This window comes from Macaca mulatta, chromosome 5 (genome assembly GCF_049350105.2).
Source record: "Macaca mulatta isolate MMU2019108-1 chromosome 5, T2T-MMU8v2.0, whole genome shotgun sequence".
Classification (NCBI taxonomy): Eukaryota; Metazoa; Chordata; class Mammalia; order Primates; family Cercopithecidae; genus Macaca; species Macaca mulatta.
The window spans coordinates 162,508,135-162,524,999 of NC_133410.1; the positions used below are offsets into that span (position 1 = coordinate 162,508,135).

At 40.5% G+C, this 16,865-nt stretch overlaps 1 long non-coding RNA gene across 4 annotated transcripts in view; it reads left to right on the forward strand.

Moving 5' to 3' along the window:
- Window positions 1-16,865, forward strand: part of LOC114678188 (uncharacterized) — a 215,859-nt gene that overhangs the window by 80,409 nt on the left and 118,585 nt on the right. The gene's annotated exons all lie outside the window — the stretch shown is intronic.

Sequence of the window (16,865 nt, forward strand, 5' to 3'; positions counted from 1 at the left end):
AAACAGATAACTGTTTCAGCCTGAATATATTCACAGGATGTTACCAGTGTACAGAACGTCTGACCTAGAAACTGGATTGGGTGCCTTATGAATGACCCCGCTACAGGGCCCTCTCTCTCCGATTACATTAAACCCAGAACATGTCCAGCTTGGCCTCTGTGCTTCATGGAGGGTGCTCTGACCCTACAGAGGGATGGAAATCAGGTAGGAGGTGGTCTGATGCCTCCCCCTGCAAAGTTAAGGACCACAAATGCCAGGTTCAGATGAGGTTGCTATCCTCTGGGAACACCGATCTTCAGTCAAGATGCTTGGAGGAACTGGATCAGGGTCTGTGATTCTTACGTGTACAGGATATAGAGATTACCAGCAATGGTCCTGTGTGGGTTGGTGATGGTTACAGGAAAGTTCTCTTGGATACAGGCAGCTCTGGGAACTCTCTAAGACCATAGAACAAATCCTGCATTTTTATACATGGGGAAGATAAGACTTGTCTTAGGTAAGTGTTCCTTATAAAACAAAGGGAGCTTGACTTTCTTGGCCAAGAGCATTTAAGCACTAGAGAGGGATTTGAATCCACACAGCCTATGGACAGATTCCACGTTCTTAATCAGAGGCTGACAGCCTCTCGTTGAAATATAGCAAGACTGGCTGGCCCATTTTGGGCTGGCACAGACTACGATTGAAGGTACAGGATTGTCTATTAAAGTCTTGAGGTTTCCTCATTTTCCCATTCAGTACTTTGCTCTCATTTGCATCTGTATCTTTTCTGCTTGTGACATTATTGATGTTATCTGTCCCTCAAGTTCTTCCTGTCCTTTAACTTTCCCTCTGACTTCTGTCACCAATTTTTCCATCTCTTTCTATGTAAGTCTTTCCTAACCGAAGTTCTGTTAGTATACTTTATTAAATAATTCCTCTGTGAAAAAGACACCCCAAACTTCCAATTTCTTGGCCCTATCCACTTCCCCATTTCCTCACAGCCTTTAAAAGGAACCTACCCTGCCCCATCTTGATTTCAGACCTCTGGCCTCCAGATTGGTGAGACAACGCAGTGCTATTGTTTAAGCCACTCAGTTCACCATACTTTGTCATAGCAGCCCCGGGAGACAGATACACCTTTCGTTCAGCACAGATGCCATGGTCTGACATCATAACCACCCCACAAATCCCATAACCACTTTTGTCGTACTTGCCTGGCATTCCCTCCTGTAGCATACTGGTGAGACCCATTTATTTGCATACTCCGGGGCTGAACTTGTGCAACAGAACATCATGGGAAGGAAACATATCCCTGCAAACTGGTCTTGCTTACCTTGAGGTTGCCCAGGCTGGCAACCTCAAGTGGGCTCTTGGTGTTGCCCAGCTACCATGCTACCTCTCCCTAGAGTCAGCTCTCTCTCCTGCCATCTGACACGACCATTATAGACCTTCTTTGTCTTCAACCTTTCAGCACATCCTTCCCACCTGCCTGCTCCAGTGGTGACTCTGCTGCCCAGCTCATGGAGAAAATGGAAGTAATTGGGAGAGAACTTCTGTGTGCTCCCCCACTATGCACATCCACACTCCCGTTTCTGTATCAAGGTTTTCTGCCTTCTCTCTTATTATTATGAGGAACCACCCATGTCCTGTCTTCAGCCTGCTTCTCTCTTTTGCATCTGATCCTATCCCTCCTTGCCTATTCCAGAATATTGTTGAAAAACTACCTATCAGGTACCATGCTCAGTACCTGGGTGATGAGATCACTCATACCCCAAACCTCAGTGACGTACAAGTTACCCATGTGACAAACCGGCACTTGTACCCCTGAACCTAAAATAAACATTGAAAAAAATACATCATTTCAGCAATTTTCTCTGGAATTTTTCTCAATAGCCTTGTTATATGCTCATATGTGTTCCCCAAAAATTCATATGTAAAGTCCTAACCCCCAGTACCTCAGAAGGTGACTGTATTTGGAGATAGGGTCTCTACAACAGGTAATTAAGTTTAAAGGAGGTCATTGGAGTAGGCCCTAATCCAGTATGACTGATGTCCTTAATAAAGAGATCAGGATGCAGACGCACACAGAGGGAAGACCATGTGAAGACACCAAAAGATGATGGCCATCTGCAAGCCGAGAGGAGAGGCCTCGGGAGAAACCAACCCTGATGCCACCTTGATCTTGTACTTCTACTCTCCAGGACTGTGAGAAAATAAATGTCTGTTGTTTAAGTCACTCAGTCTGTGGTCCTTTGTCATGCCAGCTCTAGCAGACTGAGACAAGCCTATAAGTGTGCTGCCATTTCTCTCATCTTCAGCAGCCTGACCCTGTCTTTTTTTTTTTTTTTTTTTTTTTTTTTTTTTTTTGAGACAAGGTCTCACTCTGTTGCCCAGGGAGTGTAGTGACACAATCTTGACTCACTGCAACCTCTGCCTCCTGGGATCAGTTGATTCTCTTGCCTCAGCCTTCCAAATAGCTGGGATTACAGGCATGCACCACCATGCCCAGCTAATTTTTGTATTTTTAGTAGAGACAGGGTTTTGCCATGTTGGCCAGGCTCTAACCCTTTCTTGATTCCTCATCTCCTTTCCTATGCTCCTTTCCAGAAAGACCTTGAGCTTTCTATATTGGCTGTGTCCACTTCCTCTCCTCTCAGTTTTTCTTCCATCTCATTTTCAGATCTCTGAGTACTGGAGTGTCCCATAGATTAGTCTTTGAACCTCTCCATTTCTTTCCCCATAATTACTTCCTGTGTGACTTAATTTAGTCTCATGGCTTTAAATACTACTCATCAGCTGGCAACAGCTTAGTTCATCTCTCCCTTGCCCATTGGGTGTGTATACAACTGCTCACTCAAGACCTCTACTTGGAGGCCTAATTGCCAACTTCAAGTTAATACGTCCCAAACTAAACTTCTGATTTCCATTTCCCATCCCCCTAAAGCCCCAAATTCTGCTCTCTTTGCCATCTTCTCTCTCTTGGATGGCCATGCCCTCTTTCTATTTGTCCACACAAAGACAGACAAAACAAAACAAAATAACTTTGGAGTTATCCTTGAATGCTACCATTGTCTCATACTGGTCATCTAATCTATCAGCAAATCTTGCTGAATTATCTTACAAATATATCTAGAGTCTGACACTTACCACCTCTACCACCACCACTCTGGTCTAAACCTCCACCATCTCTCATCAGCATTATTGCAATTGGTACCCAACACATTTCCCTGCTTCAGTCCTTGCTTCTACTAGTCCTTCATTTTAACCTCCATATAGCAAGCAGAGTGAGCCTTTAGAAATATAAGTCAATCATGTAACTGCTTGCCTTAGATCTCTCCAACAGCTCTCTGTCTCACTTAGAGTAAAGCCAGAGTCCTTACTCTAGAAGGACTAGAAGAAGTCAACAATTAAAATCTGCTCCTCCATCCCCTGAATCCATTACCTTTGTGAACACATCACTTGCCTTACTTCACCCTCATTCACTCAGCACCAGCCATGCTGATTGCCCTGCAATTTCTTAAAGATACGAGCATGCTCCCACCTTGGGGCCCTTGCACCTACTAACCCCTCTTTCTTGCACCTACTAATCCCAGAAAGAGGGGTTAGTAGGTGCAAGGGCCCCAAGATGGGAGCATACTCGTATCTTTAAGGAGAGATAGCACTTGTACTGTGCTAACTGTGGGCCAAGTCTGTTCTAAGCACTTTGCAGGTAAGAACACATTTGATCTGCATGTCTCATGCCTTGACTTCCTTCAGATCTTTGCTCAGTGTTCCGAGAAATGCCTTCTCTGACTACTATATGTATATGTGTATATATACATATATAAAAACTATATATTCTATATATAGAGTGTATATATATATAAACTATATATTCTATATGTATATAGTTTATATATATTCTATATATAGTTTGTATATAAGTTTGTGTGTGTGTATAAACCCCTCCCCATCTACCTCCTTCATCTCCCTATCCTCTTTACTGTGTGTTTTCCCCTAATCCTGTCATCATCATTCATGGGATACATTTACTTGTTTATTTTCTTATATGTTTCATTCACTGGAATCATTGTACACTTCATGAGGCAGGGATTTTTTGGTTCTCTGCTTGTCAAATCACTGAGTGACTGACTGAATTTTATACTTGGTGCTATTGGCAAGCCTACCTGAAATCGGTAATGCATTATCAGGGTCTTACAGCTCTCGTCTGTGGCCCTAGAATTGTATGTGCCAGACAGGCTCTGCGAGAGTGTGCAGGGGATGAGAGTGAGTTTAAAAAACATTTAAGGCTCTCCTCTCAAAGACCTTTTTGTTAGGTTGATAGCACTGCTCAAATATACGTGACACATTGATAATTTTTCTTTGTAGAGTTAGGAATGGAACATGGGGAGCTCAGGCACAGCTTCTGTGAAGAAGAGAATTTTGAGCCAGTCTTTAAAGAATGGCCAGGGTTTAGTAGCAGCACAGTGTGAGATGGGACACATAGTGGAGAGAAAACCAGGGTTTTGAGAGAATATGTATGGAGATGTTTGCATGTATTCACATACACATTTAGCCACTGTTTAGTCCTACTACAAACACAGAGAATACACACACACACACTCTCTCTCTCTCTCTCTCTCGCAGAATAGAATATTATTTTATTAAATGTTCTGTAACTTTCTAAAACTAATAATAAATTGACAGTACCTTTTTGAGACAAGTCACCTCCAATATTACTGAATTTGCTTCTGCAACTATAAAATAGGAGGCATAATAGTGCCTGTTTCCTCAGGTTGGTGGTATAACAGTCAGTATAACCTAGTGGTTTCAAATTCTGACTCTGCTACTTTCTAACTGTATGACCTTGGACAAGTCATTTAGCCTCTCTATGCTTCAATTTCCTTATATGTGAAATGGGGATGATAATAAGTGCTTCATAAGATTGCTTTAAGAATTCAGGCTGGGCACGGTGGCTCACACCTTTAATCCCAGAACTTTAGGAGGATGAGGTGGGCAGATCATGAGTTCAGGTATTCGAGACCAGCCTGGGCAACACAGTAAGACCCTGTCTCTACTAAAAATACAAAAATTAGCCAGGTTTGGTGGCCTGTGCCTGTAATCCCAGCAACTTGGGAGGCTGAGGCATGAGAATCATTTGAATCTGGGAGGTGAAGGCTGCAGTGAGCTGAGATGGCACCACTGTACTCCAGCCTGGGCAACAGAGTAAGACTCTGTCTCAAAAAAAAAAAAAAATCAATGAATGAATATATGTGAAGTGTTAGAGCAGAGGCTGGCATATAGTGCTATATAAAGGTTAGCTGTCACCATCACTAGGTGAGAATGAACTATGATAATGAACTCACCGACCTATTACTAGGCAAAGATTAAGTATAAAGCCTTTGAAAAGTGATTTATCATGTTACACAAATGTATGCATGTGTGTATCTGTGAGGAGTTTCAAGTGAGTATGTGTAAGTGTGTGCATTTTTCATCCTTGCCACAGCATTGAATGGTGGTTAAAATGAATAGGCTGTTAGACATATAGTCTAGAATCTAATCCTGAATCCACTATGTACCAGCTGTGTATCCACTGGGAAATTACTCCATCTCTCTGTTCCTAAATATCCTTGTTTGTAAAGTGGGATTAATAACAACCACCACCATAATAATAATACCTCCTTCATTGTGTGGTTATGTGGCATAAATGCAATAAAGTGCTTTTCCTAGTGGCTTGGGGTAGTCAGCACTCAGTGAAGGTTAGCTGTTATTACTAGCTCTTATTTGTGATGGATCTATGTAACTGGGACCTTAATGTAGCAGCTCTATTAATCCCCCAAGTTTTACAGCATAGTCTGACCTTGTGTGTCCCTATTGGCTAGTAAAGCGGTCGGTGAGAGGCTGAATAATAAGTCCCAGCCTTGGGTTGAGCTTATGCTGCCTCATAACATGCAAACACTTAATACTAATCTGAATTTTTCCCACCCCAGCTAATCATTACTTTTCAAAAATGCTGACCAAATCTGAAAATAATCTTCAGTTCTGTCATTAATTTAAAAAGTAAGGTTTTCCAGTGTGGCTAGCTTTCTCAAACCATTCTTCCAGTGAATTACATTCATTACTGTGGTGGGTTTTCATTTTTGTTAAATTAATCTTTTAAGAGTGAGTAATGACCATAGAGTTGAAATATTTTTCCTCTGTGAGTGGGAATGCAGTTAGGAATTCATCGTGACCTGATTAGAATAGCAGAGATCTGTGAATGGGCATGAAGAGGGTTGTTGTTGTTGCTATCTTTAAACAATCGTTGTGTTACCTAGTATGATGTCCTGATGTGTCATTGGTTGCATAGACTCTCCAAGATGCTTCATTCAAAGTGACGATAACCTTTGTCTGCTAACTGGCTTTCACTGGGTCTCTACTCTGAGATTGGTAAAAACCAAAGTGTATTTTGTGTGTGTGTGTGTACATGCTTAACAGATAATGAATCAATTCAAATCCAAAATATAATTTACAATTTTCACCTAAAATAGCTCTATTTCTATAACTAAACATTCATACCTAATTAATTTTCTCTAGAAGTGCATCTCTAGCCCGTGTGCTTTCTTTCATATGCAGGCTATCTGCATATTGGAATATTAATTTGGGTTTCATTTCTATTGCTGTAGGGTTTTACTTTTATCCATGTAATCCAGGCATTTATGTTCCCATAGCTCAGGGGCCTTGGGGTTACAGGCCGGAAGGAGAAGTTTCCAGTCACCCAAAAGGCAACCACCCTCGTCATCACTGGTGTTTGAAAGCCTGGGCTCACTGAGAGGATATCTTTGGCTCTTCTTGGGGGAGAGAGGGTGGAGGATGGTACTTTAGGAGGCAGAGGCCATAGCAGGCGCACTGCGCGGAGGGTAGATTTTCTGAGAGGAGAGTGAGGATGGACTGGGTGGGAGGCTGTCTGTGTTTGTGCAGCAGCCCCTCTGTGGGGGCATGAGAGGCCTGACAAGGGGGTACTTTGTGCCCTTCAGCCTCGGTGGTGAGGCTCTCTGAGGTCGAGGAGGCTCTTTGTGGTCAGAGGAGTGCCCACTGCGGGGCCATCTCTGGGCCTCCTGGGAGCCAAGGGGCATCAGCTAGGGGAAGGAACAGCGGGAATGACGGCAACCCTAAAGTTGACAGCTTGCTCAGAGTTTGCTGGCACTAACAGCGCCGCATATTTGAGTACGATTCCTTTGAGGGTGGGGAGAGATTCTTAATACTGAGTGCCCAGTTTGTCACTAGGCTCTTTGGGTACGAGCTTAGAGCAGATTTAATTTGATTTAGAAAAACAAATGAATCGGAGATTTCCTGTATCCAAGTGTTGTGGAAAAAAATCCATACTGACCATATTTATAAGCCTGTAAAAGGATGGTAGTAAACAGTTAATTTAACCTAAAAGTTGCCATGAAATGTAGCAGCATGGTCTAACTGAAGCCTGTCCCAGTAAATGAAGACATGTCTGTTCCCCTCTCAGAGGGGATCTAGCCCATCTTTGTGTGATGCTGTGCAGAATAGGAGAGCTCAGAAGACCATGAGGACACCTAGCTGTAACCTCTCAACCTGGAGGCACAGAGAAAGCATGCCTTGTTTAAAGTGACAGCAAGGGTCATGGGGGTAGTTCTCAGGTGCATCTTGAAGCACTTGCTTTAAAAAACCTATTTCTCACTCCAAACTCAGGAAACAAACTTCTGCTTTTGTTGCTGTAGCTCACCAGAAAAAAGATGGAAGTTTCATATTTGAATAGAAAAGGGAACATCCATTGGACAATATTGAAAACGACTTGGAGAAAAAGAAATTAAGTAAAACAATAGACTCTTCCAACCATATCAGCCTCCATTTAAACCATGAGCAAACTCTGGTCAGAAATCTTCCACTGCCAGGGTTCCTTGCTTTTCTCGTGTGTGGCATGGACCTCTTTGGCAGTTGAGCAGACCCCTTTTAGAACGACTTTTTAAAATGCATATGATAAAAGAAACAAGATAGGTTGGAAGGGAATTATTAAAATATTAAGAAAACAAACTTGTGCTATGTTAACATTTTTCTTCTTTGTCAAGGCATCCTATAACAATGTCTAGCAACAGGACTAGCAATTACCATAATTTTGAAGTGTTGATCTCTTTACAAAGCGATGCCTGGGGGAAATCCTCTAAGGCTAGAGAAATTTCAGGCTTTCTCCTGGAGCCTTTGGATTTGGCGACAAGCTCAGTCACTCTGGAGTCAGAAGAAATGGAGGCAGTGATCCACAACAAAAATGAAAAGAAATTTTAAAAGACCTCTGCCTGGGAGAAGGAAAGGGGGTCAAGGGTCAGGCTGCCAAAGAGAAAAGACTGATGCCTTCTGATTTATTCCCTTTTAGGGAGGGCTGGACCTCTGCTGAAGTGATGACAGTTTCTGAACCAGCACAAGCGGCAAGCATCCGCAAGGAGAACCTATCGCTTTCATAGGGATTTATCTTACAGAAGGAGAATTGAATGTTTCTTCATGTTCTTTTTGATGCTCCTTTGAGGAGAAGCCCTGTTTATTATTTTGTATGAAAACCAAGCAACATGGACTTAGGTATTTTTCCATAGCAGCAGTAGAATTCCATGTTAACCTGTTGAAACATATGACACACTGCTCACTAAATTCTTCACGTGAGATATTTTGGAGCAAGCACTTGGCTGAGATACTTGTCTGAGAGTGTTTCTCTACCCTGTAGCACTCTCTCTCTCTCTCTGTCACGACCCACCCACTTACACACAAAAACACATACTCATATGCTTTTCTGTTTGTTGTGCGTAAATTCTATTATTTTTGTCTGTTACACTTGAAATTCATGTTTTTAAGGAAGATTAGGGAAAACAGTTTCATGAAACACTAATATCAGATACTTAAAAATTATCAATGCTATTTTAAAACAAAACAAAAGCATGATTACAAGGCAATCAATGGAGCTAAAGCTGAATTTAACTTTAGAAATGATTACAGGCTGAACTATATGCCATGTATACAGATTTGCTTCTAGATTTAGTAATCAAGAAGTCAAGTATAAATATACAAATAAGTAGACTTCTCTCTTATAACATGACAGTAAATGTACATGTGGACACAAGCATGAAAATCCCATCATATGTATTATTATGGAAAAGAAGCATTTAAATGTCTGAGTAGTATGACCTGGTGCTTGGCATAGAAGTAAAATAAAGGGTTTAGATTTGGTTTGGATTCTAGGTAGCACCTCTGCTCCCAAATATTATGATCTGCACCCTATTGCTGCACTTAAGCTGTTGATTCCAGGCAGTCTGGCATTAAGAATAAATAATATCATTGGATGCATCCAACAAACTTGTGACCAGAAGAGCCTCCTTCCAATAAAGACATTGGAAGTAAATATATTGGCAGGGCTGCAGGAGCATCATCCTGAAGACACTTAGTAGTGCATTCAGGTCTTTGGAAGGAGAGATAGGTACTTGTTGGGTTGTTGGAGGTCCTTCCCTATAGGGATACCCGATATCAAGTCTCAGGGTTTGGGGTTACAATTTTCTCTTCTCTTCTAGAACACCCAATTCAGAAAAAATGTCAGCTTTAAGAAATCTGTTATGAATGGGTCACTCAAGACATTTTATTTTGCCAAGAATAAATTGGTAGCCCACAAAGTTAACTTCATTTATTTGACTTTCAAATTCCCCATTCTGAAAATTAAGATTCTTGCAGTTCTTTAAGTCTGGAAATTCTATTCTTTTCTTCTAATTGGGATTGTGGGACTAGAAGTCTCCTCCCTCTTTAATTTACCTTTCATTTTGGATATCTGAATATTTTAATTAGAAAAATGATTGTTCACTTTAACCTCAGGGTCATATTCTTGTACTAGCCATTCACTTGCAGATAATCTAGTGGGAATCTGATCTTAAATCAATGTGCCTGTTTTTCCCCCTTTATGGGAAAATATAGGTGAAGCTAGCTCATGCTTTTTCATAAGTAGACTCAATACAACTTTTAATAGGTACGTACAAATACGCTCGCATCAATTACTTAAGGGTTAAATCTTCCTGGAAAATGAGATAATAGTAAACTAGAAGAAGAATTTTGTTAATTGAACTTATTGTACAAACTACAACAGGAGGAAAAGAGAATTTTCTGATTGATAAAAAGGCACCTACTGTTGATAAATAGCATTTTTCCAGACGTGATCTCAACCATATTAATCTTTCAGGGGCAAAATAAGTAGGTGATCAAGAATTATCTGCCGCACTTTGGAAATCACACTGCTGGGGCTGAGGTAGGAACTGCATGCCACCAAGCAGCCTGAGGCTCAGCGGTGCTCAAGATGGAACGCAAATTCCCCATCTTATATAGTGAGCAATGCTATTAGTCTGTTAGATTGTATGATGTCCTTTCACTCATTTAAAAAAGGCAGGACAGTCTCCTCAAGGAAAACCTTGCAGTTCACATTTGAGTGATTGCATAACCACTTCTGAGTAATGTGTACTAAGAGTCCTTCAGTGTTGTGGACAATTTATTTTTTAGTAAGTCACTTAGCAGTGATCCTGATAAAGTCATAATTCTAAGTATGGTTATTTCAGCCAGTTAAGCACCAAAAAAAAGAAAAGAAAAGAAAAGAAAAGATTAATGCTGACACTAATGAAACTGGTCTTGGTCCATTTAGGTGCTTACGTGTACTGAGACAGCCAGCTGGAGCCTGGATATGCTTCTGGGATACTTTCAGGCTTCTTCATCTTCTTCTTTTTTTGAGACGGAGTCTTGCTCTGTTGCCCAAGCTGGAGTGCAATGGTGCTATCTTGGCTCACTGCAACCTCCACCTCCTAGGTTCAAGTGATTCTCCTGCCTCAGCCTCCCGAGTAGTTGGGATTACAGGTGCCCAACACCACGCCCGGCTAAGTTTTGTATTTTTAGTAGCATACGTTAAATAACTTACCTATTTTTCTATTTAGTTTGTATACATTTTCCACTTTACAGCCACCTAAGTTACAGTTTTGGGCAATAAAGTGGGATGATCATATGCAGGACTTCTATAGGTTGTCTATTATTGTCTTTAAAACAAGTAAGATTTACTTTCTTATCACAAAAGTAACCCTTAATCATTGTAGAAAATTTAGGCTATTCACAGCTAGCATTTTGGAGCATATATACATATATAGCTTTATATTTCAAAATAAATTTGAATCACACTGTGCTTACTATTTTTGAATGCTTTTTCATGAAAATATGTTGTGAATATTTTCCATATCTTTTAAGTAGTTCTCCATAGTATAGTTTCAAAGATTGCATAGTATTTTATTGTATATATGTTCCATAATTTAGTCAATACTCTCTTTTTAAACATTTAGGTAGATTCTAATTTTCAGCTGTGATAAACAATGCTCTGATGAACATATTTGTAGACAAACCTTTGAGTGCATTCATACTGATTTCTTTAGAATAAGCTCGTAAAGGTAAAACAATTTTGTTAGAGAACATTATTAAGTCTTTTCATGTGTGTTGTCAAATTTCCCTCCTGAAAAGCTGTACCAAGTGACAGCCCCCACCAGCCGTCTCCTCCTTGCCTTTCCTTCATTTCACCTGCAGCTGGTTTGCTGATTCTCCCTTTTAGTTTGATGTTTCTTCACAAAATTGCAATCCCTAGTTTTCAAGTGAAGTGATATATTTCCCCCTATTTGTTATGCTTTTCCATGAATGCAGATATGTCCTCAAAACACTTTTCAACACAGAATTTTAGATGTAAGAGACTAACAACTAGAATTGTCCCACAAGAGGAAACCTATTTGCCATCGCTGCTTTATGGCTGTGAATGTGGCCATAACTGGGCTGAAATAAGACAGCAGGTGATTAGAGGCCAGTCAATCAATGGTATCACGTGTCACCGTCCACTGTTTAGGCTTGGATGTGTTTCAGGGCAGGACAGGGCTGAGCAGGTGGCCAGCTGTAGCGGTTTTGTGTGTACTAAGCAATCACCTTCTCATACAAAGATGGGCGAGGGCTCTCGCTTGTGGGCTTCATTTCAGATTCAAAGCTGGGCTATCGCACAGGGATCTGAAGGAGGTAGAGGAAAAACTAGACAAATTCCTCAGGGATTAGGTGGCCTAAGAGGGCTCTGCAATGGAAGCTTCCCACTTTGTTAGCTAGTAGAACACGTAGCCACTCCTAAAACGACAGTTAGTTTTAAAATCCAGGTTAAGCTGCTCTATCCTTTTCCTGTGTCTGAGTTTTCTGCTGGAATTTGTCCAGTGGTATTATGCAGGAGCTACTGAAGGGAGCCCCAGCTGCTTCTGGATGTGAGGGGTCAGCGCTGGGCACAAGACAAAGGTTATCAGTTCAGGATCAGACATGAGCCCTGAATGAGCCTCTCCTGTGGGTGCTGTCTGCTCCTAGGCTCCTTGCTAGGCTAATGGTCCGGAGAACCTGAGCTTTCAACCTCTGCACCACATGCATCCTAGGAGACCTGGCTTCTCTGGCCAGGCCTGAACATTGGAAAGCAGGAAGTGGGATGTCAGGGCCAGCTTGTGACATAGACCAAAACCAAACCACTTTGAAAATCAATTTTTAACTGCCTTAGCTCCCACTTTGTAAAGCATTTCTCAACAGCGTTCTCTTTGTTGCGACAATGAAATGTTTCTTCTGCCAACATTTTAAAACCCTTTTAATTTTAATGGGTTGCTTTATTTTTCCAAAAAAAAAAAAAAAACTGTGTATGCACAATAATTCAGAAAAAAAAAACCCTTGAACTTTTGTCAGCTAGATTTCTGGCAGGCTTATAGAAGCTTCTTCTTTTTCTTTTTTCTTTCTTTTGTAATTGCAAAATATTCTAGGAAGCAGAGAATGTTTTTATTCCTAATTCAGATATTCTTGTTGAGAGAAAACATGGTTTTTCAGAGAAGCTTTTACCTTCCTACCTTCCTATTAACTCTGCTGTGAATGAGGTTCAGCCTCGGTGCTGGCAGAGCCCAGCCTGTGCTGCGGCAGATTCTGCCCCTTCCCTGCCCTGCTGTCCTTCCCCTTCTCTTCCCTGCCCTGTCTTCCCCCTTTTCCTTGGCTCTTTTCTCTTCAGTTCCCACTGGTTCTGCCGCCTTTTATTGTGATTTAATGTGGCTGTTGATAGTTTTAAAACCGAGTCATTGAAAGCAAGCATCTAGTCTGTTTTCTGGTACTTTGTGTGTGTTTAATAACAACTTAGTGTCATATGTGTGCCGTCTCCCTTACTTGCTCAATTATATGAACCAATAACTGAAACACGAGAAAGAAGCAAATTTCATGTCTGACAGGTGGGCCTGTTGTCTCATATTGGAATCCTCCTGCCTCTTCAAAATGAAACAAGGAAGCCTTTAAGAGGAGAAGTTTCACAGGAAATAAATACGTGTGTGTGTGTGTGTGTGTGTGTGTGTGTGTGTGTGTGTGTGTATTTTGTTTGTTTGTTTGTTTGTTTTTTGAGACAGTGTCTCACTTTGTCACCCATGCTGGAGTGCAGTGGCATGATCACGGCTCACTGCAGCCTTGACCTCCTGGGTTCAAGCCATCTTCCCACCTCAGCCTCTCAAGAGAAGCTAATTTTTTGGTATTTTTTGTAGAGACAGGATTTTGGTATGTTGCCCAGGCTGGTCTCAAACTCCTGAGCTCAAGCAATCTGCCTGCCTTGGCCCTCCAAAGTACTGGGATTACAGGCATGAGCCACCACACCCAGTCTCACAGGGAATATTTGCTACGTATTTTTGTATATTTTATCTTCACTCTCTTTGTGTTTATCTTCTTTCTCAATGCGGCGACCTCCTCCCCAAACTCCAGACAAGTCCTTTCTGTAGCTCTAAGTAGCATCTTTTTGTGTGTGAATTTAGGTCATTGTCGTACCTTGGTCTCTGACTTTAGTTCTATTCTCAATACTAAATTCAAGTAAAAATACATAAGGGCAGAGAGAAAGGGAACATGACATCAATCATTTGCCGTGGCTTGTTTTTCTGATACCTAGTGAATGAACTGGCATTGTTTCAAACAAGGCCAATAGTTAGTGGGATTGAAGGCCAGGTCCTGTACCATGTTAACATGCATGAAAGGCTTTTATCCTGTGGGCATCAATCTTGTGAAATCCAATGGGCATGCCAGATGTCCCCTCTTCTGCTGTCTACATGATCAGGAAAAAGAGAGCAATTTCCTAGGAAGTAAACTCCATTGAGGCCTCATTAATTAAGAAGGAAGATCATGCGTATTTGTAGTAGTTCAGTAAGAATTGAGCTGAAGTTTGTGTTTATACTATCTTCTGTGGAAGCTTGTTCAACAAGAAAATAGTGTCCACAAGGTAAAGAAAACATTTATTTTGCTTAAAAGAACATATTAAGCAGGTCAGAAGCATACCTTCTTTTACAAATAATTGTTAAGATAATTAAAACAATTTTTACATTATCATTACACCATAAAAAACTCACAGTAATAAAGTCAGATTTTTAAAATGTGAGTAATAACAATCATAGGCCTATGTAAAGATTTATATAAAGGCTTACATAAATCTGTGTAAAGATAAAGTTAACAAATATTTATTTTAATAATCTTGTTTTAGTCTTAAAATAATCTAAAGTAGTATGACAGAAGCTATTATCCCCATGCGCTAGTTGGGTTAATTAACTGTGGCTGCCATAGCAGAGAAACCCTGAAATGTCAGTGGTTTAACACAACAGAGGTTTCTTTCTCCCTCAGGAAAAGTGTGATGGTAATTGGACGGACTGCCTCAATCTTGCAGCTATACCAAATTGAACATCTGACACATGTGGCCTCTGAGGTTGCTTCAACTGAGGGAGGGCTAGAGGAGATACACTGGTTTGCACCTGCCTTGACCTGGAGAGATTCAAGTTGTGTCCTTTCACATTTCACCAGCTTGAGTTAGTCACATGGTCTCACCCTGACTGCAGGGAGGTGGAGTGGTATATCTGGAAAGCATTGTCCTTCTCTGTCAAACACAATTTTACAAATAAGAGAACTCTAAATAATCAGTAACATGTGCAAAGTCACACAGATATCAAATGGAGAAGCTGGGTTTTTACAAAGGTCTTTTAACCCCAGTTCCAATGAACATATACAATAGTGTCTCTCTACATAATCTAATAATATCTAATAATAGTTTACTAAATCATGTAGACTCTCGTTTAATCCTGAAGACATTGAGACAGTTGTGTTTGTGCACATTTAGGAGAAAATATAAGGAGAACCCTGATTATTCCTGTTATAAGTATTATGTGGGATTCTACTTTAATGATAAGACTTAGTACTTTGTAGGCTTGTTATGTTTCCTGTTCTCCCAATGTAACCAGATCTGTGATGGGGCAGTGTGGTAGAGTGGAAAGACCATTGGCTTTGGTGCCAGATAGATCTCTATTCACATTCCTGTATTAGTACTTACCAGTGGTGAGCAAGTTATTTAACTTCTATTATTTTCATTCCCTTCATTTATGTAATAGAGACAACAATATCATGTAGGCTTTTAAAAGTTATAAACAAGTTAATATTTATAAAGTCCCTGGAAATAGTAGATAATGTTATTTTTTTTAATCCCTTAAAAAGCAGCATGTTCAAGTTCATGAAGCAAGATATCTTAGAATTAGACGATGAAATGCAAAATCAGACTTAATGCAAAGAAATTTCATCAAATTAAAAAATATATATAAATACAAATACCCAGTGGAAAAACTGCCCAAGCCAGCAATAAAAAAGCAATGTGAATTGATGAAAGAAATCCAGATATATAGCCACTGGCTGGGTCTGCGAGGTTAGATTGATGAAATACAGGCTGATCTATATTTCTTGGAGTTGATGAGTGTAGGTTTTGATGGACCATCTGGTAGTATTTGCTCTGCATAGCCCATGTTTTCATGTGGATGATTATCTGTATTACACAGGAAGAAACAATGGGATGATAAAGTCTAACTGCAACAGCGATTAAGTTTCTGTGTGCGAGTCTGAAGTTGCTGTCAGTTGGCGTAACCAGAAGATGCTCTGGGAAACATCAGGGCTGGGCTGGGGAAGGGTGGCAGTGGAGCGTTGGGTGTGTTTCATTTGGAGGTCATCACCAATGCCCCCTGTGTCCCAAAGCCATTATCACATGAGGATAAACATCTTCTAGTTTTCTTGAGCAGTAAAAGCAGTATTAGATATTAAGCATATCGTGGCAGAATATCCTCATAGTTGTATGGAAAATGTATATGTTGACATGTGGAATCCAGCAGAGAGATACATATACTATCAGATTTCCCTGAGTTGAACATTCTCAAAGTCCAGGTCTTAAGTTTAATCAAGTCCCTATTGGGAAGGGGTTTTAACTTTACCCTTCTTCCTTTGGAGTGGTGTGGTCACCTTGGCTTGTTTTGTTATAAAGTGAACAGTGAAAACAGAATTATGAGAATTGCACAGAAGTTAAAATTTGGCATCTTCCAGAATGAATTTTCATAGAAATTGCCAAAAGCAGATAGAAAATACCTAAGATGCTTTGGGCAATTTGTTCCAGGGTCTTATCATGCTGCTTCTTAGAGCAGTCTGGATGCGATAGTCAAGGAGGTTTCCTTGGTGAAGTGTGGTATGAACTGGAGGTAAACTGGTTACTGTAAATCACAGAGTGGGTATATATTTAATAGAAATAAAAGCAATATCTCAAGGAGGTATATCTACTCCCATGTTCATTGCAGAATTATTCACAACAGCCAAAATATGGAATCAACCTGTGTCCTTTGAGGGTAGAATGGACAAAGAAAATGTGGCATATATACACAACAGAATATTATTCAGCCATAAAAAAGAAGGAAATCCTGTCATTTGTGACAACATGTATGAACTCAGAGGACATTATGTTAAGTGAAATAAGCTGGGTACAGAACAAGAAATGCTGTGTGATCTCACTTATATGTAAAATC